At 37.0% G+C, this 25,377-nt stretch overlaps 1 long non-coding RNA gene across 1 annotated transcript; it reads right to left on the bottom strand.

Moving 5' to 3' along the window:
* Positions 1–20,123: 20,123 nt before the first annotated feature.
* Positions 20,124–23,990, bottom strand: LOC135444808 (uncharacterized). Its single transcript, XR_010439280.1, has 3 exons — positions 23,851–23,990; positions 20,802–20,891; positions 20,124–20,657 (listed from the first exon to the last, which is right to left on the bottom strand). It is a non-coding gene; the product is annotated as an uncharacterized LOC135444808 (long non-coding RNA).
* Between the last annotated feature and the right edge of the window lie 1,387 nt (positions 23,991–25,377).

Raw genomic sequence — 25,377 nt, 5'->3', positions numbered from 1 at the left:
TCTACAGAAATCTGAGCTTTATGCTGCTGGAAAACAATAATTTGCTGGTCTCCTTGTGAGAATCATAAAATTTATGCACAGGTGTCACAGACCTCATTTTAATGGATTTAAAATATTTGGCATATGCAATATGAGCTGTATATATTTTCTCTTTTGGAATTCATGTTTTTTTGCACATAAATTTTGAAGGATGCAAAAATTTAACTAATGTCTTTCACAAAAAAACATTCTTCAAACAAATATGATAAATGTGATGTTGCTCAGAACACACATATGAGTTCAAGATCTGCAAGGGAGGAAAATTTATCACTATGTCCATTATATCAACACATAATTTTAAAAGCAGTACGTCCCTTCTCTCAGGAACTTTAGCCCTCTTGCCACAGTTAGCTGAACAGTAACTCTTCCTGCCAGTTAGTGAAAAGTAAGAGCATAGGAATAACTTGCCTAATCAAATATTCACTCTCTAGAAATGGTCAGCTGAGAAACAGGAAAATGCATTAGAGTCTGTCCCCAGAAAGACTTCATTCTGTTAAAATTTCATTGATCTCTCAAGAGTGAGGATTATAACTGCTCTGAAAGCATTTTTTTTAGCATAAAACATAATAGTTCTAGCTCCTCTTCTTATCAATAAACCCAAGCATTTTTTTCTCTAAGACTAAGTTTACACTTAAAACTGTTTTCAGGGAGGACTGTGACCATCTTAAATCAAGGTTCTAAGGGGAGAAAAAACCCCATATCCTGAGAGAAATAAATCCCATTTGAATGTGTTTAACTGAGTGAGGAAACACTTGGATTTTCCTGCTAGTGCTCATTGCTTATCTATTACTGGGTTCAAATACTGAATTTAAATTGAAGTGCAGTAGTGTAATGGTAGACTGAACAGGTATCATGGATGTCTTCTTTCAGGGCAGAACAGTGTTCCTGAAGGGCTACACTGCAATAAACTTCAGCCCCTCTTTTGTTGATTTCCTTCCTAAAGAAAGGAGAACACGAAGTGGAACAGTGCACAAATTTCTTGTTCTTATTGAATATTTGCAAAAGGCCAAACTCTACATCCTTGTACATGAGACACAAAGCATTCACCCTCCCTGCCAGTACAAACATAGGATTTGGAATTCTGTGGCAAAGCTGTCCCCAAACTAAATAGAACGCACATGGAAAATATTGTGTTTAAAACTGTTTGTTTCAATAAATAACCTTTTGTTTTACTTATGTGAGAAGATCAGACCTTTGTCTTAATTCTGTGAAAATACATACATTTCAGATGGTTTCTCTGTAGAGTTTGAATTTGTCCATGGCTCATGGAATAAATTTCCAGGTATATGAAAGGCATAAGTGTGGCTGGGAACAGTCAGCACAACTTTTGTCACAGTATGCCATAACAAATGTATGATGACTTACGGTTAATATAAGAAGACCACAAGAGGGCTGGAAAACTGACCAGATAATTTAGCTCAGTGTTTTGTGATGAGAAGCAACCCAAAGTTCTGAGCCTTGCACCTCTGTGGGACACATCAGCCGGTCTCGTCTGCTCACAGTGGTTTATGGAGGCTGCCCATTCCACACTCTAGACTACTGACCTCACAATCTCATTTGCTGAACATTTACAGCTGAGTTATTTATGAAATTTGGGCATACAGGGCATAAGGTGAGAATATAATTCCTCCTGTGATCTGCATGTTCCCTCCTGTACCAGATATTTCTTTATGCTTCAAAACCTGATGGGAAATTAACCAAGAGTTAACATCTGGTCTCTACCAAAAGAGAATTACAGCCATTGCTGTATTTAGGTGCTGAGGCAGGCAACAAGCAACAAATATATTCCGTAGAAAAGCCATGAAGCAATGTCTTGGTTAGAAATGCAAGATGTGATGGTATGTATTCTATTGCCATCTGTTGGAAGTGGGGCACTTATCCTCTCTTAATTGGGCCACCTGTTAAAGCCAAGTGGTGCAGTTTTCTTTATCTCTTCCAAGACCAATCCTCCCTCCAGGAAATACCTTCTGTTCATGGGCCATTGAGTGTCACTGCATGACTGATAAAATTACATCATCCCATTGGCAGGTGCTCTGCCCAGGGAGAGGAGCCAAGCATTCATACCTGGATATAATCTGAGATTTGGAACACCAGAGCAGCCTTTTCCCGCTGGATTCTCAGACCCATCTACACCACTGCACCTTCAGAGGAAAACTCCATCCTTCTACAGGATCACTGTTTCAGCAGAACCACCCCTGTCACTGCAGGATGGCTGCAGCCACCACTTAATGGGACTGCTGCCACCACCCTGACCCACAGGGTGTCAGGTTGTATTCTGACTCTGTCAGTGTTGTTTTGTATTACTGCATTTTTTGATTTGTTTTATTTTTTCCCTAACAAAGAATTACTTCTCCTATTCCCATATCTTTACCTGAGAGCCCCTTAATTTCAAAATTATAATAATTTGGAGGGAGGGGTGTTACCCTTTCCATATCAAGGGGGGCTCCTGCCTTCCTTAGCAGACACCTGTCTTTTCAAACCAAGACAAGCAACAAAGCATGATTCAGTCTCAGAATTGCCTCTGAAGCACAGTGTCCTTTGGGGCACCCTAATCAGACCTGTGGGGGAAAATACATATATAAATACATATACAAAGTATGGCTTTATAGATGTGAAGAAATCACTATGTGATCTGATAGCTCATAATCTCATTGTAGAGAGATGGCTTTATTAATGAATGCATTGTATTTTAGTCACACACTGAATTTTTTAAGCAATTAACCACTGGGGGGAAAAAAGGAAATTAAAAGCAATTGCCTTATTTTTGTTTGAATGTGATTAACTGAAAAGATGATATAGTATACAGTATATTAACAAAAATATCCTATGAATATTTACCAGGCATCCTTAATCAACTGAGAATACATGCAGTCAATGAATCAGTCGTTTTCTGAGACCTTAGGTACTCCTAGAATAATGTACTGAAACAGACTGAACTATTGAGATGTTCTCTTGGGTCAATTATCAATTTATCATAAAATGCTAGAGTCTTCATGTGCACAATAGACAGCAAACTTGAAACCAAATTTTACAGTCTGTTGAGTATAAAAACAAATTTAGAAATGTCCTGAACATGATAGCTTTATAGATACCATGAGCAATAAAGATTTTCTTACAACCTGGAATACAAAACACACACACACACATTCACACACAGAATCATAAAGCCATAGAGCAACCTGAGCTGGAAGGGAGATCCTGAAGGATCATTGACTCAGCTCCTGGCCCTGAACATGACCAACTCTATAAGTAAATCCTATGCTGATCCATGTACTAGACTGTCATGTGTTCCAAAAATCTTGTGTGATCTCCTGGATGTTTACCACTACCCAATTACCTATTTATGTCTTCCAGAGGAAATGCTGGTAGATGTTATGTTACCTGCAAACTCTAAATCTTTCCACTGTGTTAAATTCATGATCCTCATCAAGTTACTTGAACTTAAGAGTGCAATAGCTGGTAAAGGCACAACTGAGTACAGTTTGGTAAAAAGAAGGTAAATATAAGACCAGAGAATTTGTCACTTCACAACAGGATGTTGCCCTGCAGATGAGGCCCTACAGAAGCTAAAGCAATGCCCAGATGTTAAAATATATTTTAGTTTTAATAGCAGTTATGGGTCATTATGTGATAACAACATGATGGATATTCATATTACAATTACTTAATCTTTGACTTTGCATTCACCATCAGCTGGGTTTAAGTGGTGAGTAAAGTCAGTGAAGACCCAGCCCTGACAACTTTGGATGAGTGATGGTTCTTTCATTCTAAAAAATTTTTGACTCAACCCATCAAGACAGCTTCCATATCCCTTCCCACTGCTGAATCCTTTATTAACATATGAGAAGTTTTGGTCAGAACTTTTTCTTTTGTGCCTTAGTTTCCTCATGCTGTCAGCAATACCTATGCCTTTGTAATACAGCTACATAATGTGGCCAATGGGTTAAGGACTACATTTATTAAACTGAGAGACAAAGGACTTGTCCCAGTGAGTACTTGCCTGGAGTAACAATGAAAATTGATGCCTTTCAGTCATAATGTTGATATATCCATATGCACGCTTTAAGCTTTGAATCATAAATACCCTTTGGTCCTGCTTTATGACAATGAATTTCAAAATTGTATGTTTTCCTCTAGAGCTAGCATTCTAAACTGGACTGGAAGTAAAAAGCTGAAGAAGAGAATGACAAAAAAAAAGAAAAAAGAATTATCCTCTTTTGATGAACTAACTAAGAAGCAAAAACTGCTTCTATTTTTTCATCGGATCATATAATCACAGGTGCATAGTAATTTCCATTGCCTTCAGCTTCAAGCATTAAGAAGGCATTTAGTTCATACATGAGCTCAAAAGTGTATATTTTACAAGTTTGCAGTAGTATTCTCCCATGCTGATGGACACAACAAAACATACAGTCAATGAAAAACCACAAAAAAAATTAAATAAGACTCTACTTAGAAACACATTATCATTTTTACTACCTGCAGTCAGGTGCACTTTTTACAATTATTACAGATAATGAAATCAGTACAGGATCAGCTTCTGAATTCTGACTTCCAGAAAGACCTTTCCTAATTCGCATTTGCCTCAGAATATTTTGTTTCTACAATATTACCAGTTACAGATATCTCATGAGAAAATTGGATGTATTGGTAGGAATCCTTTGATAAAAGGGTATTTGCAGAAAAAAAAAAAGATTAGGAGATAGCAAAATTCCCATGGGAACTTCAGAATTTGCTTTATGAATTCAGAAAGAGAATTAAATTTAATGAGACTTAGCTGCTGAAAAGCTAGGTAGCAATAAAATTCCATTATCTTTGTTAAAGCTTTCTCAAGTTATAGAATCACTAAAAAACAGGGCTAAAAAGGAATTCAAGGGATCATCCTGGGAAAAGAGACCCAAGTCAAGATAAATCTTTGCTGCATCTTTTGGATAAGTGCTCTTAAGCTTCCTGTGAAAGGTGTCTAATGTTGGAAACAGAACAAAACTTTAAGGTAATTAATATTATTATTAAAATATTTTTCCTCATTTCCAGTCAAGATTTTTTTCCCAATTCCTTGTCTTAACCTCCATAAATTTTAAGCACAGGTTAGTTCTCCCTTTGTTTCAATCCCTTGCTACCATATATCTCAGCTGAATTTTTTGTAGATGCAACAGAAATAGCTGTTTGGGTTTTTTTTTCTGTTTTATTGTTCATGTCTTTTCTAGATCTTTCTTGCTTTTCTTTTCGATTAGGTCAACTTACTGAAGTGCTTGACATCAGCTCGTGCTCAGGCTGAAGCGTTCTCAGAGCTTTAGTGGGGTGGAGGCACAGAGTTTAAGCTTCCTGACTCTTGCTGTATATCACAGCTATGCAGCAGTATATAAATGCTAATAAAGAGTTTATTGTCTGCTGTCATATGATGACTGCTTCCTTCTTACAGCCTTCAGATGTCCCTTGAAGAACTGCTGACTAATTAGCCATTCACCTTCCTCTATTTGCCCTTGTTTTCTGCCTGAAAATAGAGCGTCATATTTTCACCTGCCATTTTTTCCCCAAGGGTTGTTTGTTCAGTTTGGAAAGGTAATTTTTGATTATAGTTTTACCTTAAGCATACTTAGAGTCTCTCTCAACTTTTATATCTCCATAATCAGTAAGTAGGCTGACATTATGATTCAAATTGTTAAGGCTGATGCTGAACACCACAACATTCGAATAGACTCTTGAGAAACCCAATCAAGACTGATATTAAGTCTCATATTGCCTGATTCATTCCATTTGTCCTACATGGTGTCCAAGAGGGAGCAAGACCCTGGAATCAGGCTTGCTTGCTCAGGATTGTGCTCCTCTTGGAGCTGACTTTACAAACTTCTTTCACAGCACGGCGATGTGGATGGACGCACTCACCAGCTGCCTTCATTTGCTGATCAAAGTTCTCCATTCTGCCACAGACCTCTCCTGTTTAATCAGCTCCACATTTCCCAGGGGTAATGAACGTGAAGCATGTGTATCTTCTTTAAAAAATAAATAGACCATCATCACATATTTTCACGTGGACGATTTTTCCACCAAGGTGCTGGATGATCTGTGGAGATCTCAGATTCTCCCTTTGGACTTTTTTTTTTTTCTGAAGAAACTTTTTCTTTTTTTTTTTTTTTTTTTTGTAAAGACACACGATATATTTAGTTGGTAACTGCATATAATTTGTTTAAACAGAGGACACAAGTGTCTTTCAGATTAATCCCTTTAACAGCATAACTTTATAAAAAAAATAATCTGCCTACCTCTGAGCACTGTTCTGTACTTCTAATCACCACTTCTGCCATGATCTGGCGAAAGTAAGACAAAATCAATTAGTAATTACAGTCACATCATTGTAAAATACATATGTGGGGTGACAGAAGAAAAAAAGCCTGCTAAATTTAATTCTGGTGTAAATGCTTATTTTCAGGAGATGAAAATGTTCTTTGGACTTGTTTTTTTTTCATTCTACATTCTAGCTATTTTGAAAACATTTTTTTTAGGCAAAGATAGAAACAGGTATGTCTGGTCAAAAGTGTTCCTAAATTTTAGGTTTGATGTGTTTTATTTGGTTATTTATTCAGTATAAGGACCTGTTTACCCAGCAGAAGTGGAAACATTAACCCCTGTGTCAATATGGAAGAAGGCATTTATTAATTATCAAATATACAAGGTATTTTTCCATATATTTTCTTCATAAAGGCAGATCATCCTTTCTAAGTAGAAACAATTTTTAGCTTAATACTGTAAATTTTTCAAGGTCAAAAAGTTCAAAAACTAGGCAAACTCAATACCAATTTAAAAATTCTGTTTCAATTACTTGAAACGCAAGCATAGTAATAGTTTTTATTTTAGATTGAATTTGAATATTTAGGCATATTTTTTTAACTTCAAGAAAGAGTTTTCAAAATTGATTTTAGATGACATGCACCAAAGAGTAAAATAACTCTATGAACCTATTTCAAACTTGTACATAGAAATTTCCTCAGGAAATATCCTTCAAACCAATCCAGTTATTAACCCTTTCGTGAACTTATAGTGGTCATGAATGTGGTGGTAAATATTTAAAGCAGCAAGCTGAATAGAGAAAACAGTATTATAGTTAATTCTTGCAGTCTACATGATACAAAATAAATATTTGGGAAAAGCAAAAAAAACCTGCTGTGAGTATTGTGGGCTGATATTCATATCCAGGAGGCTGATGGGAGTTACATTGTCTATGTTTGTATTCCTTAATCTACAGTTTCATGTTATGAAAACAGACAAGTTAGAGATGGGGCTGTAATAGGTCTTTTAAGTGACCCGTTTTAAAATAATATAATGATTCTTTGGATAATACGTAGCATAGTAATTCTCTTGAGTGGCAGTTGATTATTACCTGAAAAAAAAATTAAAAATGGGGGTTTTGTTTGAATCTGGTTGTCCTTGAATGGAGCATAACTCTTAAGCATATAACCTCTTCTGTCTGTGGGGAAGGTAACCAGCAGTGGATAAGCTGAAACAAATTTTGATTATGCTGAAGCTGATAAGGAGGTACCTCTTTAAAGGGGCCTCAAAATTAAAAGGGGAGGTGATTCATTTCAGAGGCTTAGAAAGAAAACAGGAGGCAAGGAGAGCTGGAGGAACAGTAATTAAAGTGAAGAGCAGGAAGAGGCAGAACATATCCATGATGCATGGAATATGATGCATGGAAAAGGTGCTACAAGCTGAGATCCTGGTCTTCTAAGTGATCTTTCACACATGTTAAATGAACTGGAGGACCACTGTGCGTGGGGGCGTGAACAGCCCTGGAATCCGGCTATCTGGTGAGGGGCGAAGGCCAGGGCCCCTGCGCATCAGAAGCCAGCCCCCCTCGGCGTCTTTGGCCTCGGGCTGAGCTGGGGGGATAGCTCGGAGCAGTGCGGTGAGAGACGAATTAGGAGGCGACCACTTGCTGGGGGCAAACTGTCGGTTTATTACAGAAGAACCAACAAAGGAGGGGAAAACACCCAGCAAATGGCCCCGAACAAGGGGCAGGAGAGGGTTTTAAGGGAAAAGGGGGAAGAAGGCAGGGAAACCCGGCTACCAATAGAAATACATATTTGAGGGTACGAAACATAACTGATATATCAAAGTAACTAACTGTTATAAATCATAGGAGGGGCTCCAGGGCTACAGCCAACCATAACTCCCAGAGAAAAGAAAATTCTCGAAACCTGGGAGGAGAAAAAGGGGTGATTGACAGAACCCAAGGAGGAAACACTTTCACTTTATAAGAGAAACCAGGGGAGGAGCAGTTTCATTTCCATAGTAACCTAACTGACAGGGTAACAGCAGGAAGTCCTGGGACCTTCCTGAACCATTTGATACAGAAAATGGGGGAGCAACTAACAGACTTAAGAACACACCACAGCACCACTGGATAAATCAGGGCAGAAGAGAACACAATTCTGTGACACCTGAAGTTATCCATCTCCTTGTGATTTATCATGTTTTTACATTGTATACTTCAAACTCTGTCAGTTTTCTGGGACTTAAAATGCCGTTGGGTACTGAGCCCAAGTAGACCCTGACTAGCTCAAATTACTAACACAGATGCAGCTAGAGAATCTCTAAATTGTGCCTCTACAGCACTCAGTCAATATATGCTTTTCCTTCATCTTCACACCTTAATATTAGGGGGATAGCTACAGGACAATTTGTTTACATTAATTATATAAGTCTCCAGTAGCTGAGGAGATAACCTTCAATATTCAGCTATGCTGTAGATGTTTAATAAGTGAAAAGTGAACAGAACATTCTTTTCAGAAACTCAGTGAGAGATTTTTTTTTTTTTTTGAGAGTTTATGAAGACTTCAGCATTTTCCAGATTGGCAGGACAATCAGAGATTTTAAGTACTTTGAGCATCTTTATATGTATTCCCTTGGAGTCAACATTTTTTAGCCAAGAAACAGAGGAAAAATGCTGAGTAAATATAAGATGATATGTTCTCTTCGAATATTTTTGTGGAAGATACCTGCTTTTGTTCCTTTTAATCATAAAAGGAAAAGTAAGGAGAATAAACCAAACCTCACAGCTTGAGAAGAATTTCAAGGCTGGGAATAGACATCATTATAAAACTTATCCATTATCCCAAAACTAGAAGCTCCTTTGCAAGCCTGTTGTTGAATTAATTTCCCCCTCTGTTACTGTTAGTAGGACAGAGTGATTTTTGGCATTTTTTTGGCTCCACCATCTGTATCAAGTACACTGCTCCTTCATGCACCCAGCTTCTTGGCTCTAATTCCCAAGTCAGAAGCACAAGCTTTGGTCACTGCAGATGGATTGTAATCATGGAATCATAACATTGCAGAATGGTTTGGGTCGGAAGGGACCTCAAAGATCATCTAAGTTTCAACACTCCTGCTCAGAAGAAAATCTTCATAATATTGCCTTCTGGGACAGTTACAGCTACTGAGTTTTATAACTCATATTTTACAATTTTGGAATAGTGATACCTGCTAGTAGCACTGTTCAACCTCTCCAAGAGTATGTGTGGGTTTTTTTCTTTTAAATGACTACAATCTTTTGCTAGAAAAGAGTGAAGAATGACACTCTTCTGTATGGTTTCCCTGAGCAGTTTGGGCATTTTTTTTCATTGCAATCTTATTAAGCTTTTAAAAATATTATTTTATGAAAAAAAAATCTCAAATAAACCAAACCAAAACAGGAAACCTACCGAAAACCCTTAGAATTATCAAAATATTCTTACAGAATAGGCAAGATCAACTTATATGGTGAGTCCTATTTTGAATGACTGATAAAGACAAAACTCTAGTTTAATCTTGTCTGGTCAAGGGCTCTAAGGAAGTGTTAGTAAGAAGGAATGTTTAACTTTTTTGTTTTGACACATTTCCAGTCGCTTACATTCATCTGACCAAAACAATCCTGGAGGGTACAGTTTTGTATGACACAGTCACATATTTGTATATTTAAAACATTTGTAGAACACTTTTTGTTTCAGGTTAATAGGTCAAAAGGCAAATATGCAATTTTTATTGCTGTGCAGCTAATGGCATAATTTCATTAAGGATTTCATTTACAGTTGGTACTGAAACCAATCTACCTCAAATACAAAAGGTGATTCTCCTTTCTTCCTAGTGAAGTCATTAGCAAGTCAACAGAATATAGTGTTTTGTAGAAAAATGTTTTCTTTTTTACTTTACAATTTTTCCTCCCTAGGGTCAAGAATCCTGATGATAGCAACCGATGATATACCTAAAAACAGTATAAATAGCTTAAAATTTGATGTTTTAAAGAAAATAGAGTAGGCTCTCCCTGCCTTTTTCAAAAAATCATGAACATTTTGAGGGATGAGGGGGTGGGAATGAGTGGCGTTATTGTTGTCTGTTACTTTGAATAAGAGCTGCAGTTTTTACCATAAAAAAAAAAATCCAACTTTCATTAAATAATTTTTGTTCTCCTTTAAAGAGGTATTGGTAAATCAGCTGCTTTACTGCCTATTAAGACTGGTGATCTGTATGGCATTTTTTATGAAACAATTCACAACTTTAGACCAGATAACCACTGAAAATTAATCATCCACAGAGTGCTGAACTGAACAACCCTCTGAATCTCTAAAGAAGATCACCAGTCTATTAGACTTATATATTGTAATTACATTATATTTAACTGTATAATTTAGAAGCTTTAAATTAGATCAACCATCTATCAGGCTTTATAAAAATGAAAAGTTATTCATCAGATTAAAAAGTAATAAAAAAGAAATTAACCATATTTGGAATTTACCTCCCTACTAAATAGAGCAATTAGGATTTTAGACTTTTAAGAATGATGGGTTTAGCTGGTGTCGTCTCATTGGATTTTTACAGTAAGTTGGATGGGGATGTCCTATTTTCATTCTTACAAATTCTGATGTAATTCACTGTGATATTTAACTCCTGTATAACTTTGGTTAATTTGACTTGTTCCTGTTTTGCACACATAAAAGTGGCAGATGAACCTAATCCAATAATCTTTTTTCACCAAATCATAATAAGAATTCCAACATGTACCTTACACCATCAGGTACAAGGTATTGACAACAGGTACTGACAACATAAAAGTTTTCAATCCAATTTTTGACTCTTAGGAAGAAAAAAAATTCAGTCTCGTTAAAATCCAAGCCTTCTGATAGATTTTAGGTTTTTGAAACAAAAAGTTGAGATACCAAATACTCAAACAAAAAAGTAGATCTAAAGTAAGTGAAAAGAAGGAACTATCCCTCTCAAAAAAAATTGACTAATTTTTTGGGATAATTTTATTTCAATGTTTCTATTACTATTTTTTAAAAATCATCTTGTGGCTAGGTACTTACTACTTCCAGGTGAATTACTGGGTTTATGTATAGATTGGTAGAATTTCCAAGCCCCTAGTTATTGGTCTGGGGAATTTTAATCTTTTCCACAAGGACAACAGAACTCCATTTTCTCATTATTTTTAAATTCCACTCTATGAGAAGAGCTTCTTTTTAAACCTCTGCCACCCAAAATGGAAAGGACAGGAGAAAGTGAAGCTCTCAATACAATGTCTCTGACGGAGCCTAGACACCTCAAGCTATGACATGAGAAAGGGCATTCCCTGGTGTCCCATCCAATCTTGAGGAGGCTTTATCAACACTGATATTAACAAAAAAATCCATGAGCGTTAAATATCTAATATTTGACAGCTGTACAAAACTAAACGTTCCTAAGCCAGGTAACTCACCCCTTAAAAACAAAAGTCAGTGAAACAGAGTGTAATCTTACTAATAATCCCTTGTCATAACAACCATATTGGTGAATATTGCTTCCCCTCTTAACAGGATAACCACTCAAGCAACATTCTAGCCTTAATGCAACAAGTTATTGGTAATAGGAGTATGCGTGGGAATTTTTATTTCTTATGGAATTTATCTGAAAACAGTGCTGACAGGATAGTCCCTCAAATACTTAAAACAGCCCCTGGGTAAACAACTTTGCTGTCTAAAAGATCACACTTGCATATTTTTTCATGGGTTGGAAGCTGTATGCTTAATCTTGAGAGCTCATGTTGTTTTCACCTAAATTTGTCATGTGGATTTGAAGTGTAGCAATCTGTGTCACCTTGGGATGTTTGTATTTGGATGTTTTATTGAAACTCTCATCTGACAAGGAAAGTCTGAAGCTTTATCTTAGATTTGTAGAATTTCAAGTCAGGAAGAATTCTACAATCAGCTAAAATGTCTTCCTGTGTATAACACAGAACCTGCACAACATGAGGAGTTATAATTTGGGCAGGGTGCCTAATCTGGCATTGGTTTAAACTTGGCAGTGATATGACCCTCATGCAGCCAGACATTTTGCTGGAAATGCTATAAATATGTTTTGTTCAGAATTGAGACTGACAACATTCAATCACTTCTATGGCTGATAGTGAAATAAGGTTGCTGTCTTCTCAATGATAATGCAACACTTGAATGACCTAATAATTTTAATATGTTGGAATAATTCTGATATTTAGGTTACTTTATTAATTTGATATTAACCACCATTATTTTGATTTTTTAGACATGATTTATTATTTTTCTATTAACATAGATTAGTTAAAATAAGCCGATTAATAAAATCTATATTTTCTATTAATTTCTGCGCAGAATCTGGTTTGGAACCTGACACACCCCTGAAGCAGAACACTGAGGTAAGAGAGAACTCTGTGACTCAATTGGGTCATATAGAATTGTCCTAATAGGTATTTCCAGTGATAGCTATGATGATATTTTGAGGGCAAATGTTGCATATTGATTACTTTTCCAAACAACAAATAGAAACTGCAGACTACTCTGCTTATTTGTTCTCAATTTCAAGTTTTCACAATGGGATGCTCAAGCACTGCATTTTTATCACTCTACATTATGATTATCTGTTTAAAACTGATTTTAATTTTCTCTTTTTTTTTCCTTTCTGTATAATGTCTCATATTCCCAGTTAGAAGAGGTCATGCTCCTTATTAAAGACTAAACTCTTGATTAGTTCTTAAACACCACACAGCTTCTTGTTCCCTCCCACAGAGTGTAATGGAGGAGAAGATTTGGAAAAAATTAAACTCATGGGTTTAAATCAATTCAGGCAGAATAGACCCCTGCAATCCAGGAGGAAGTTGTTAGTGGTCTGCTGAGCTCAGTATTGGGGCCAGTTGTACTTAATGTCTTTATCAGAGAGCTGGATGAGGAGAGTGAGGGCAGTTACAGGTGGTTCACAGATGACACCAGTCTGGGCTGGAGTGTTGATCTGCTGGAGAGTGGGAAGGCTCTGCAGAGGGATCTGGACAGGCTGGATCCATGGGCTGAGGTCAATGGTTTGAGGCTCAACAAAGCCAAGTGCTAGGTCCTGCATTTGGGTCACAACAACCCCTTCACTACCACAGGCTGGAAAGGTGTCCAGTGAAAAAGGACCTGGGGGTACTGGGGACAGCGGCTGAACGTGACCCAGGTCTGTCCAGGTGGGCAAGAAGGCCAAAGGCAGCTGGGCTGTACCAAAACCAGTGTGACCAGCAGACCAGAGGAGTGAACCCTGAGCTGGTAAGGCCACACCTTAAGTGCTGTGTCCGACTCTGGCCCCTCACAACGAGAAACACATTGAGGTGGTGGAGCTGGTGAGGGATTTTACAAGGAGCAGCTGAGGGAGCTGGAGGCGCTCAGCCTGGAGAAAAGGAGGCTTAAGGGAAGATGTTGCTCTCTACAGTTACTTGAAAGGAGGTTTTAGCAAGATGAGTGTTGATCTCTCCTTCCAGACAACTAGTGACAGGGCAAGAGAAAGTGTTTTTAACATGGGTCAGAGGAGGTTTAGGTTAGATTTCAGAAAAATAATTCCTTACCTGCCAGGGCTGTCAAACACTGAACAGGTGGTCCTGGGAAGTTGTGTCAAAATCTCTGGAGACATTTAAAACCTGTGCACTTAAGGGAATGGTTTAAGGGTATATTTGCTAGTGTTAAGTTAATGACTGGACTCGATGGTGTTAAAGATCTTTTCCTTTCCAAACTCAATGATTCTATGATTGTATAACTTATTTCAAATAAATTACTAATTATTGTAATCTGCAATGCAGTAAATTATTTTACAGGTAACTCAAACCCATTTGTTTCCTTTTTGTTGCTCTCATCTTTATTTTTCTCCTCTGCTTTTATTTTCCTATCTGATACCAGTTGTGAATCAGGTGTCATTTATTACCATGCTTTTTCAAGCCTTTTCTGTCTTTTTAGTCATTCTGTATTATAGATTATGATGGGATTATTATGATAATGTTTTAGTACTTACACTTCATCTTTGTCCTTCTATTTGTTCCCTGTTTGCATATATTTTGCCTTGATGTGTATTTTCTCTGTATGGTCTTCAAATATTGTTCCACAACACACTTATTTGGCATTATTAAAGAAGACTTTTTAAAGTTATATTTGTATTATGACCCTGATGTATCAAACATACCAATATAATACATATTTTTGTAAGTATTAGCTTTGTGTATGTTTAAACATCATGGTTAGAACTAGCACCTCACTAGCACCTCAGTGAATTCAGAGATTTCCTTTTAGAGACTTTATTGTCTTAGCTTTTAATGTTCCATTCTAACTCAAGCTCTTACTTTGTATTTGCTTTTGATAGGTCAATCCACATAGACCAAAAATGCTCATTAACATACTTTATGGCTTTCCCACGCAGTTTGTGATCCCACTCTTTTTTCTCTGTTACCAAGATTTTGGTAGTTTGCATATTACTTGTAGATTCTGAATCCACTTACCACACAGTTTCTGTTCACTGCTCATTATCCCAATAGGTCTATAAAGATAACAGTAGCAAATGTGGTAAGAAAAATAAAAGCTCATTATCTTCACAGATTGCTAATACTCAGAAAACTGTAGTAAAGCTATGTCAGATCCTTCAAATCCTTGTCACTCTCTTCTTCACTTAACAAGTCATTCATTGAATAGAACACACATGATTGCAGTGTAGACATCTATGTTTCAGCCAACCAGGCCAGACTCATTTTATAATCAATGCAGAAAAATGGGCTTTTCTAGCTATTAATGTGTCTTGACCTAGTTTAGATATATGAAGGAGGAGGATACAAATGACCATCTAGCAGTGCCCATTTCTTTCAGATCACAAGGACAGTGTGCAGAACTAATTGAGTGTATGGAGGTTTGCACTAGAGATATAACATTGAGGTGAGATGAATTCCCACTTCCAGCAGTAAATGGCAAACCCCCAAAACCCCTTAGAAACATATGCATATCCAAGAGATTTGAGAGAAATGTCTTGGTTATGCACAACTTCATACTTTGACAAATTATAGTTTTCAAGAATAAAGAATGTCTCTCTTGCTTTATGCAATCTTCATGAGATTTTGTTCCAGTTAGGTGCATGCTTTTATCTCACAAGTTTTGCAGGTAGAATGTAGTAATCAGGGAGATGACGAATTGAAATTTAGGCAACAAATGTATGTACTTTTACACTGTTTTTCACATATATTGCACTGATGTGTATATCACATATTTGTGATGCATTTGCTTCTGCTTCTTGTAAACTAGAATATCGGGCTCATTTTTCAATATATATAAATATATATATATATTTTTAATATATACTCATATGTTTCAGGATTTATTAATTTTAGTGCTAGAAAGGATAATTCTGTTCATTTAGTCTGATCTACTGCTTAATCTATGAGTTTTAATATTTTGTAAGTAAACAACACCAATTACAATACCCAAAAATAAGTTTGATGAGGAGCTGACTAGCAGATACATAATTTTTGTAGATCTTTATGCTAATCCAGGTATCCCAAAACAAAACATAACAAACATACAGTTGGATTGCTCATTTGTGTTAACTCCTTAAACAGTCTTTCCCTCACTCTAAATTTTTCCTAAAATTCTCACCCTATTTACAGCTTGCTCTGCTACAAAAGCATTTTCCAATCACATGGATGAAGTCTTGCTACAGCTTTCCCTCTAACCCTTTGCCAACTCCCCATTCTCAGATACATTAAAAACAAGCTAGTGATGTTTGCTTCCAAGACTCTTGTATTTTCAGGCTATCTATCACTTCTGTCAAACAATCCCCAGAATTTGTCCTTAGACTGGTTCTAGCCTGTTTGAAAGACCTCCAGAGTGCAAGAACTAAGAGCATGCCTGAAAATATTCTTCATCTTTTGATATCTTCATATCAGAAAACTGATATTTATTTCCTGTAATTTAAGCCAACTATTTGTCTCTCCTATCATGGTTATGGATTGGGAAGAACGCTCTGGATTTTTGGATGTTTAGAGACTATTACTGTGTAATTTTAACAGTTGCTTCTTTAAAGACAACATCTGGGCCATATATTACACACCAAACTCCAGACTTTCTTCAAACAATTAAATCCTTTCTTTCTTATTGCCTTTTGAGGCTGGAAGAACTCCACAAACCACTAGTCTCATTAAGACCTTCTTTTAGCCAGGCTATCAAAAAGCTACCAAAAAACAACAACAACAGCAACAACAACAAGAAAATAAAATTTGGCTGCTACAACCCTGTCAGCTGCTGTACATCAGAGTAAAGAACATTTCTTTCCACTCATCTTGGTACCTAAAATATATTTATCTGTTCTTCATTGTTTCCCATGTAGAAAAGGAGTTCTCTGTAGCAAGGATCAGTTTGGGTTTACCAACTAAAGGATCATAGTGCAATTCCTACAATTTTTCCAAAGTTCTTCTTTATGACTTGTGTTTTTCTAGGAGGCAAATAATCCAAAATATAATCAGTAATATCTATGCCTCTGAGCAAGTTTGATGAAGTTATTAAGATACTCCTAATGGAATGACATTAATACCACAAGAAAATTCACTGCTAGATTTATAAATGGTCATATATATATATATATATATAAAATTTATGCATTTGTGAAAAAGAGCCTGAATTTTTTCAGCATGTGTTAAATTTTGGTCCATTAACAGCTCTGCTAGTATAAATAAATGATAGTGATAATCAATTACTTTTTGCTGTCTGTCTTGAACTACTGCACAATAAGAACAAGAAAAAATAATTTGATTGAATTTGCACTTAGGTACTAATAAATGTACTAAAAAGGGGATTTTTTGATATTTTTAAAGATGTAATAAAGATTATCCCTGTCCCCTGACAACAGCTCATACTATAGCCTGATTCATTTAGTTGTACGAATAGAAAAATAATCCTGACTACTAGTTTTTCATGCAAAAAATAAATGAATTTAAAATGCTTCTAAAAAAATACGAGAAGAAGGTGTCAGCACTTTGTGAAATGTGAAAGCTTCCTTGGAATAATAGGCATGTCAAACTGCTGTTTCCAGTAAAAGAAGTCATAGATAAAAAGCCATCCTGTAATATGTCACTGAAAGTTTTGGCACACTGTGCTAGAGCCCAGATTCATTTGTGTATGTGTGTGTATGTGTGTGTATATATATATATATATATATATATATATATATATATATATATATCACATACATATACCTATGTGTGTATATATGCATGTTAATACATGTATGTAATACATGCATATATTAAAAACTAAGGGCTTAATTCTGACTTTAATTATCTGCTTTCTGTGTTATCACCTTGAATTTTCACTGCCTGAAAGGAAAACTGATTGTCCCTCATAGTATTGCTAAGAGTGTTTGGAGTAGCTTCATGTTTGAATCATGAGATGGGAAGAATTTGCCACAGCTTTTGCCTACACACACTATTAGGTTTTGTTCCCTGCATTTTGGTTGTCTATACCAGGTTTTCTATCCAGGTTGTCCAGATGCTGATTTTCTCAACTATATGTATTATTTAAAATTATTTGACAAATTCTGCAAAACATCTTGATCTGGAAAAAAAAAATTGCTACAGGTGTTTTTTTTTTTTTACAAACATCCTGTCTATAAAGTATGATTGTAATTACATTGGCTTGGGTTTCATCTACAAATCATATGACTTTTATTTTTATCTTCTGATGCCTTACTGTATGGCACATAATTTAATTTCTGATTAGAAGCCTTTAATATGCCAGGAAATAGCTTTAACTCAATATTCTTCTTTGCAAGGTCTTTCTATCAGCATTACTTTTGGTAGATACCTCTACGAAATTATTCAACCTTTACCAACTTTGGATAGCCCTTTCTTCTCCACCAGCTTTATTCACTGTGTGAACACAAGTGGAATGAGAAGTTAACCAGAACAAGCAAGTGTATTCCAGCTCTTAACAGGTGAAATCTGTAATTCTGACATTTTCTGGTCTGAATAGAAAACCTTGGAGCTCAGTGTTCTGACGTCATATAATAAGAGAGCTGGAAAGAGAGGATGTGTGTGATGATGTGGTCAGCACCCAAGTGATGTTTATTGTGGATTCTGTGGTAGGATGCTGAGAATACATCCCTTGAAAAATCTGTTATTCAAAATAAGCCACATGCAAACTTCCTAAACGTTTTAAAAATTACTTGTCTTTTGGATGCATATATTCATATACACTTGCATAATCACACCCACATATGAACCTGGAAGTATGGTTATAATAATAAATTTTTGGCCCCCTAATTCTGCTTATTAAGGGTCCTTAGTAGTTGAAATGAGATTTAAGGTTCAAATCAGATTCACAATAGCTTTATTTTATCTTTACTGATCTGTAATAGAAAGGCAGAAGGGACAAATATCATAACATGTAAAAATGTTTCTGGACTCAGTAGTAACCCTGTTGATTTAATTAATCTCATTTAGGTACTACTATAATGACACAGAAAGTGGTGGAAAGTTCAGAAACATTAATCTTCTTATCTGTGCACTGGAACTCACTCTGAAAAAGTACATGAAGGAGGACTGATGAATGCTGCTTCATTAGAAGAATTTTGAAATGCAATTTGTCTTCATGAAAACGAGGGATTGCACATTTCCAGCTCTCCCCTGTGCCTCTTAGAAATATTTTTTAAGCAATAACCTTTGATGCAGAATAGTCATTGTGGTAGGACAGTAATAATAATAGAAGAGAGGTATGTCCTGGTCAATCTTTGTGAATCACTGCAGTGGAAAATCTTAGACCTGCAGATTCAAATTTCCTAAATATGATTATGTGGTATCAGAAACCAAAATTCCTTTTAACTAACTTGGCTCTATACTCAGTAGATTACACAGAAGATTTTCATAGTGCTTAAGGCAAATGGTGCAGGTGATGAGCTAAAACTTGATTAATCCTTGAAATTTGCAGGAATTAAAGAGTTTTTTACCTAATAGAATATTGGCTGCTAAAATAACTTTGTAATAGAATAATGGATACTTTTGCTGTTACTCATACCTAGTTAATTCCAGACTTCCTAAGAGCTTTATTATAGGACTGTGCAAAATGTGGAAGAAAAAATGAACTGAAAAGGTGCAGGTAGGACATCTGGAAATAGAGATCAAAACCTGTCTGGGCAAATGCATCTTGCTGGGATAATGAGATTTCAAAAAATTGCATTGACTGATTGCTCATTTCCTGCCTTAGCACGTATAACCCTTGGACATAACAGGGATTTGAAACCAAAGCCACTGAAGCCAATGGATAGATTCTCATTAATGAAAATATGTAATAGACTAGAACTTATATCAGAGTTTAAGAGGAGGAGTGGTGGACTTGGCAGTGCTGGGTTAATGATTGGATTCAGTGATCTTAGAGGTCTTTTCTAACCAAAGTGGTTTTATGATTCTGAGCATGCCCTTGTCTGGCATGATCAAAGTTCACTGTTTTCCACCTTACCTGCACTTGCTTGGATTGTCAGCCTTCTGCTCAGAGGTATCTTTCCACATTAATCTGCCTGATTCCACTTACAGTGCTCTCTAATAGAGTTGCAGAGGAAGAAAAGGCTAAGAGAGGAGACACTAATCCAACTCCTCTACTGGAGTGGGCTTTTATGTCCCTTTTCTGCTGTGTATTCTTCTTTTCTCTTGCTTTTTTTTTATTCCATCTTTTGTATGCTTCCTTTCAGTGTACCAGTTCACCAAAAAACCAAAAACCCAAAAAAAAGCCAAAAAAAAAATAAAACAAAAAAAACACACACACATGCAAAAATCTTCTGGTAAAATTCACAGTTTTTCTGCATAACAGAAATGTTTATTCTTAAATAACCACACCATCTCGGCTTGGTATCTTCCTACTCATGGTGCCTTTTAAGTGAATTTGTCTTAAGAATTCCCTACACAGGCTGAAGCCTTCTCTACCAAAGACCAAAGCCCCAGTGCTGCTGACCAGCCTCCACCTCTCCCTTGATTTCAACTCAGTTGGAAGCTCTTGTCCATGACTGCTGTCACCATGGCTGTCCCCAGGTATGTGAGCAGTGGGTCAGCATTATCCCTGACTGGCCCCTCAGGAATTCATGTGAGGAAAGTCTCACTGGTGTGATCTAGGAGCCTCCTCAGCCGTCTACCCAGTTCTAGGTAGACAGAGACGTACTCACAGATGTTCAGATGGTTCAAAATCCTTTGCAATGTGAGGGCCTGGGAGTTGGACACGGCTGTTCGTTGTTCAAGTCCCCTGTGTCCTCCTTGTGAGGTGTTTACAATACATCACCATCTTAACATTCACTTTATGATATTTCATTGCTCTTCAGTTCTGGAAATATAAAATGGTAACCTGCATTCTTCAGATTATTTCAGGGGGGCTTTGTGTCAGGCTGCTCCAGACATCATTAACTGTACTGGAGAAATGAACCTGCCACACACTATATTTTTAATATGACTGCATTATTTATCTTACCTTTACTAAATTCTTCCTCTCCATCTCACTCCTAGTACTGTTCCCCCATTGTTAAAGCCTTAGCAGTATTGGAAAGTAGGTGGGAAGATACTGCAAAAATGAATTCAAAATTTTAAATATAGGAAATGGAGTGTAGTATTGAATAGACAAAAATTATTCCAGGCCTAGGCAGAAAGAATCTGAAAACAAGATGTAAGCAGCCATGCATAAAATGTCTGAAACCACAGAGGAAATAGCCGACAAGATGAGTGGTAACAAGGTGAGCAAGGTATCAAAGTGAAAAAAAAACCCCTCTAGAGAAGACAAGATGGATGAAGGAAGAAAGTTACTGTATTTGTGAGAGTGTGTTTAATGTACTCAGCTGTGTAAGAGCTTCGGGGAAAAGATCATTGACGTTATCAGAAAATTAACTGTTATTATGGACTAATGCTTCTATCAGACAAAGGACACTGTGAAATTACAGGTGTATCCTTTCCCTTTCCACACATTCCATAAAATCTCCCCATGATAAAATTTAGCTGAGTTGTTCAGATCTGGAATCATCCAGGGAGTTTGAGAAAATATAGCATGTACAGGAACTGTCAGCCCACCTATAGAAATGCTATAAATACACACTGGAGATGGTGGGGGCCATCTTTGTGTCTGTTTTCGAGGAGAAAGGCAGCAAACAGATCAGGATACTAAGACTAAGTAAAAACAGGAAGCCAGGTGAAGGACATCTCTCTTTTCTTTGCCCCATATCCTGCATTTTTATCTAAAATCATCTAATGCTGATTGTCTAAAGATTAAGATGTTTTTTGTACAGTTATGCTCAACATTACACTACATAATATAATGTCTTCCACTAGTGCACTGATCTTGCTGTGTGGATTTCAGCTTCAGAAACTGTGAGAATTATGGCAGGAGCTCTAAGAATGTGTCAGCCCTTTGATTACATCACACTGTGCATGTATCATTTACTTTGATTAGAGGCTTTTTCAAAGCTCCCAAGGTTTGACTCTTTGTAATGCTACATCTCTAGAATGAGTCAACATTTGTGAGAATTGTGACTCCTTGGCAATTATAAAATTAAATTTGGAGCCACATTCATTACACACTTCTTTTTCTCGTAATTTAGAAGGACTGATTTAGAAGTAAAGCAGGGTGGGAAACAGCTGACCTTAATCTTAGCTACTATGAAGACTTCTCTGTTCCTAAGCTATTCAGGAAATATTCTGTGGAGGCATTCCACTCTTAAAATAGGCTGCTATAAGTATTGGGTCTGGCTGTGATGGAGTTAATTTTCCCCATGGCAGCCCTCATAGTGCTGTGGTTTGTATTGGTAGCTAGAAAGGTGTTGATAGTACACCAGTGTTCTGGCTGCTGCTCTGCTGAGGAGTCCTGGCAGACCATCAAGGCACAACATCAAGGCTGTTCCCCCTCATCAGCGGCTTGGGAGTGGGCAAGATCTTGGAAGAGGTCACAGGCAGGACAGCTGACCCAAACTGACCAAAGGGATATTCCATACCATAGGATGTCTGCTCACAGTCAGATCTAAGAGAGAAGGAAGGGAAGGAGGGAGGACATTTGCCAGTATGATGCTTTTTCTTCCAGAGCAACCACTGCATGTACTGAAGCCCAGCTACCCCAGAAGTGGTTGGACATCACCTGTTGATGGGAGACAGAGAATAAATCTTTTGTTTTCCTCTGCTTTCACATTGTGCCTTTGTATATGCTTTATGAAGCTGCTTTTATCTTGTCCTACAAGTTTTTTCCTTCTTATTTCCTCCCCTACAGTGTTATGATGAGGAGAGAATGATGGAGCAGCTTGGTGGGCACCTGGCACCCAACCAAGGCAAATCCACTATGCAAAGTTAGTGAGTTACCCTCTAGAAATTATTTTTCTCTGCTTCAAATATGGATCTAGATCATTAAGTCCCAACATAAGGATCTCATATTAAAGTCACTGTGAATTCTTGGAGCAGGATTTTATCTGACATTGAAATATCTACATTTGAGTGTCCACCACAATTCAGCATCTAAAAGTGCTAGAAGTTTGAACTCTAGTAAATCACAGCATTGTAGAATATCTTGAGTTTGGAAGGGACCCACAAGTATCCACACTCCCCACAAGTCCAGCTCGTGGCCCTGCACATGTCACCCTTAAGAGTCACATCGCATCCTCCCACGTGACTTTACACCATGAAATCTGTGAAGCCAGAAGAAAGATATGTCTTAGACTGAGGAGATAAGTAAGAGGTAATTTATTGGTTGAGATGCCCCGAGGTCACTGAGCTGGCAGCTCTGACACACGAGTTACAAAACTGCCCCAACATTGTCTTGACAGCTAGAGACCAGATAATATATTCCATGATGGTGTATAAAAATGGACACTTACTTGGGTTCAAGAAGCTGAATCCTGCCCCTAGCAACCCCCTAGAAATCTATATACAGACATTTTAAAGTAAGCATTTTAATATCTGAGTAAATCCTCCCTCCCTTAAACTAAGGACATAAATCTTGCTTTAAACCACCAAAATTAAATTTAAGAACACAACCTTGATTCTAAACTCTGGCATATATTTTGCTTACATAGCAGCATATTCCCCATAATTTTAGCTTATGATATAAACTGAAAGCCAAAATAACACCTATATACTTAAAATTAAATTTATATGTAAATTGGGTAGCTAAATCTAAAGGGATGATGTCAAAAATCTCCTCAAAATGCTTAGACTTCTGAAATCTGAGTCCACATACACCCCTTAAATATACTGCTAATGACCATCATACTCTGAGACACAAATGTCCTGATATCACAAGACAAAGGAGCAGATCAAGCTTCATTTGAAATTAAAATGACAGTGGTGTGCTCCCAGTCTTCAGTGTGGCAACCTACCTCTACAAAGCACATTGTCATCAGAATATCCTCTTAAGGAAACATTGCCAGAAGGACAGTGAGCAAGCTGGAAATCCATCTGCCTAGAAAAGCTTTGGGATTTTGTCAATGGGTTTTTCTTACTCTGCTGCAGATTGGCTGCAGGCACTCCATAATCTACATATTGTTTACCTTCTGCCCATATGTCTGCCCTGTGGACAGCCTGAAGATCGACTGTAGACAACTTTTCCAAATAGTTCTGCTGGCACACTAGTGAGCAGTGGGCTCTACAGCATGTCTGGCCCTGTGCTCTGGATTGGCTTCAGGCTTGCTTCAGGCTTGTTCCACAGGGACAGGAGTCTACTGGCGAAAGGTAGCCCCAGGATATTGATAAGGGGCAGCATAGGCAAATTGGCTAACCAGTGTCATTTGGGATGCCCTGGAAGATCCCAGGCACTCACACATGTCTGCAATTTACAGCACAAGATTGTATCCTTCTTGACCAGCCTCTGGGGGCAGCTGGAAAACTATATCACACCTGAATATTAGACACCTCTCCTCAGGCAACTGTATCTCAAATGACCACAGTTCTTATAAGAGGTGGCATGTACAAAATTAGCACACATATTTGAAGTCATTATAGGAAGAAGTCAAAAACATGCTGTGACTAAAATCCTCTGTCTCTCTTGCCTCATACTTAAAGATGGATCTTAGCTTATTTGCTGCTGTCACCCCTGAGAGAACACAATAAGGTCTACAAAGTGTTTTGGGGAGAGAGTGATAAAATAAAACAGAAACTTTAAAGCCTATGTCATCACTGGCCTTAAATATGCCACAAAACTCCTACACTTGCTTATAAGGCAAAATGAGAAAGGTGGGCAGATCCCAGTATATTTGAAATGTGTAGATATAAATACAATTTAATATAGAAAATATAAGAACATTGGAATAATTTAATTGAAAAGTAATGTAGCTATCATAAACTAAGAAATAGCACAGCTGGAGGATTTTAAAAGTGATTTGGAAGCAAAATCCTCTCATTGAATTAGAGAATAAAAATTCAGTTAGGGACCTTGTAGAATAGCAAAGCTGGTAGAGCTTCTATAGCTAAGGGCCTGTCAGCATTTCTATTACATACCAGTAGTTTCTGGGGATTATACTTCATCCAGAAGGGTTTGATGTGGAATGAACTTGGGATGAAATGCCTCAGCATTTGAGTAATGTAATGGTAACTCTATTATAAAAAAAATCTGTATTCACTTTGTTACAGTTGAATCTACTGCATTGCTGCACTACGCATTTTGATTTAAAGATACCTGAGCTAATGCTGACCTAAGGAAATATGTCCACATAATGTAGCTCAGGCAAAGATTTTGAGACAAAATAGCTCTACTGGTATGATGCTATGCACAAGTTACTCAGCCAAAATTCTCAGCCTGGTTCATTTTCTCAGGTGAGGAGTTTTTTTCACCAGGGATATTTCCATTCAACTTGCTCCTAACTCATCTCTGCAGCTCATCTGTGTTCCTCCTCTATGTGCTCAGATAAGTGGGATAAAAAGAAGGTTACCAGTTAAACAGTTTAAGGTTAAAAATCAAAAAGAAAGTCCTGGTCTGTTATAGATCTCTCTAGGGAATTAAAATGGAAACACAAAGAGAAAATGACCACAGTGGGTATTTCCAATCCCATATTAACATTATTTAGTCTTATAAGGAATTA

Source organism: Zonotrichia leucophrys, chromosome 3 (genome assembly GCF_028769735.1).
Source record: "Zonotrichia leucophrys gambelii isolate GWCS_2022_RI chromosome 3, RI_Zleu_2.0, whole genome shotgun sequence".
Classification (NCBI taxonomy): domain Eukaryota; kingdom Metazoa; phylum Chordata; class Aves; order Passeriformes; family Passerellidae; genus Zonotrichia; species Zonotrichia leucophrys.
This window is presented reverse-complemented; position numbering and strand designations above follow the sequence as displayed.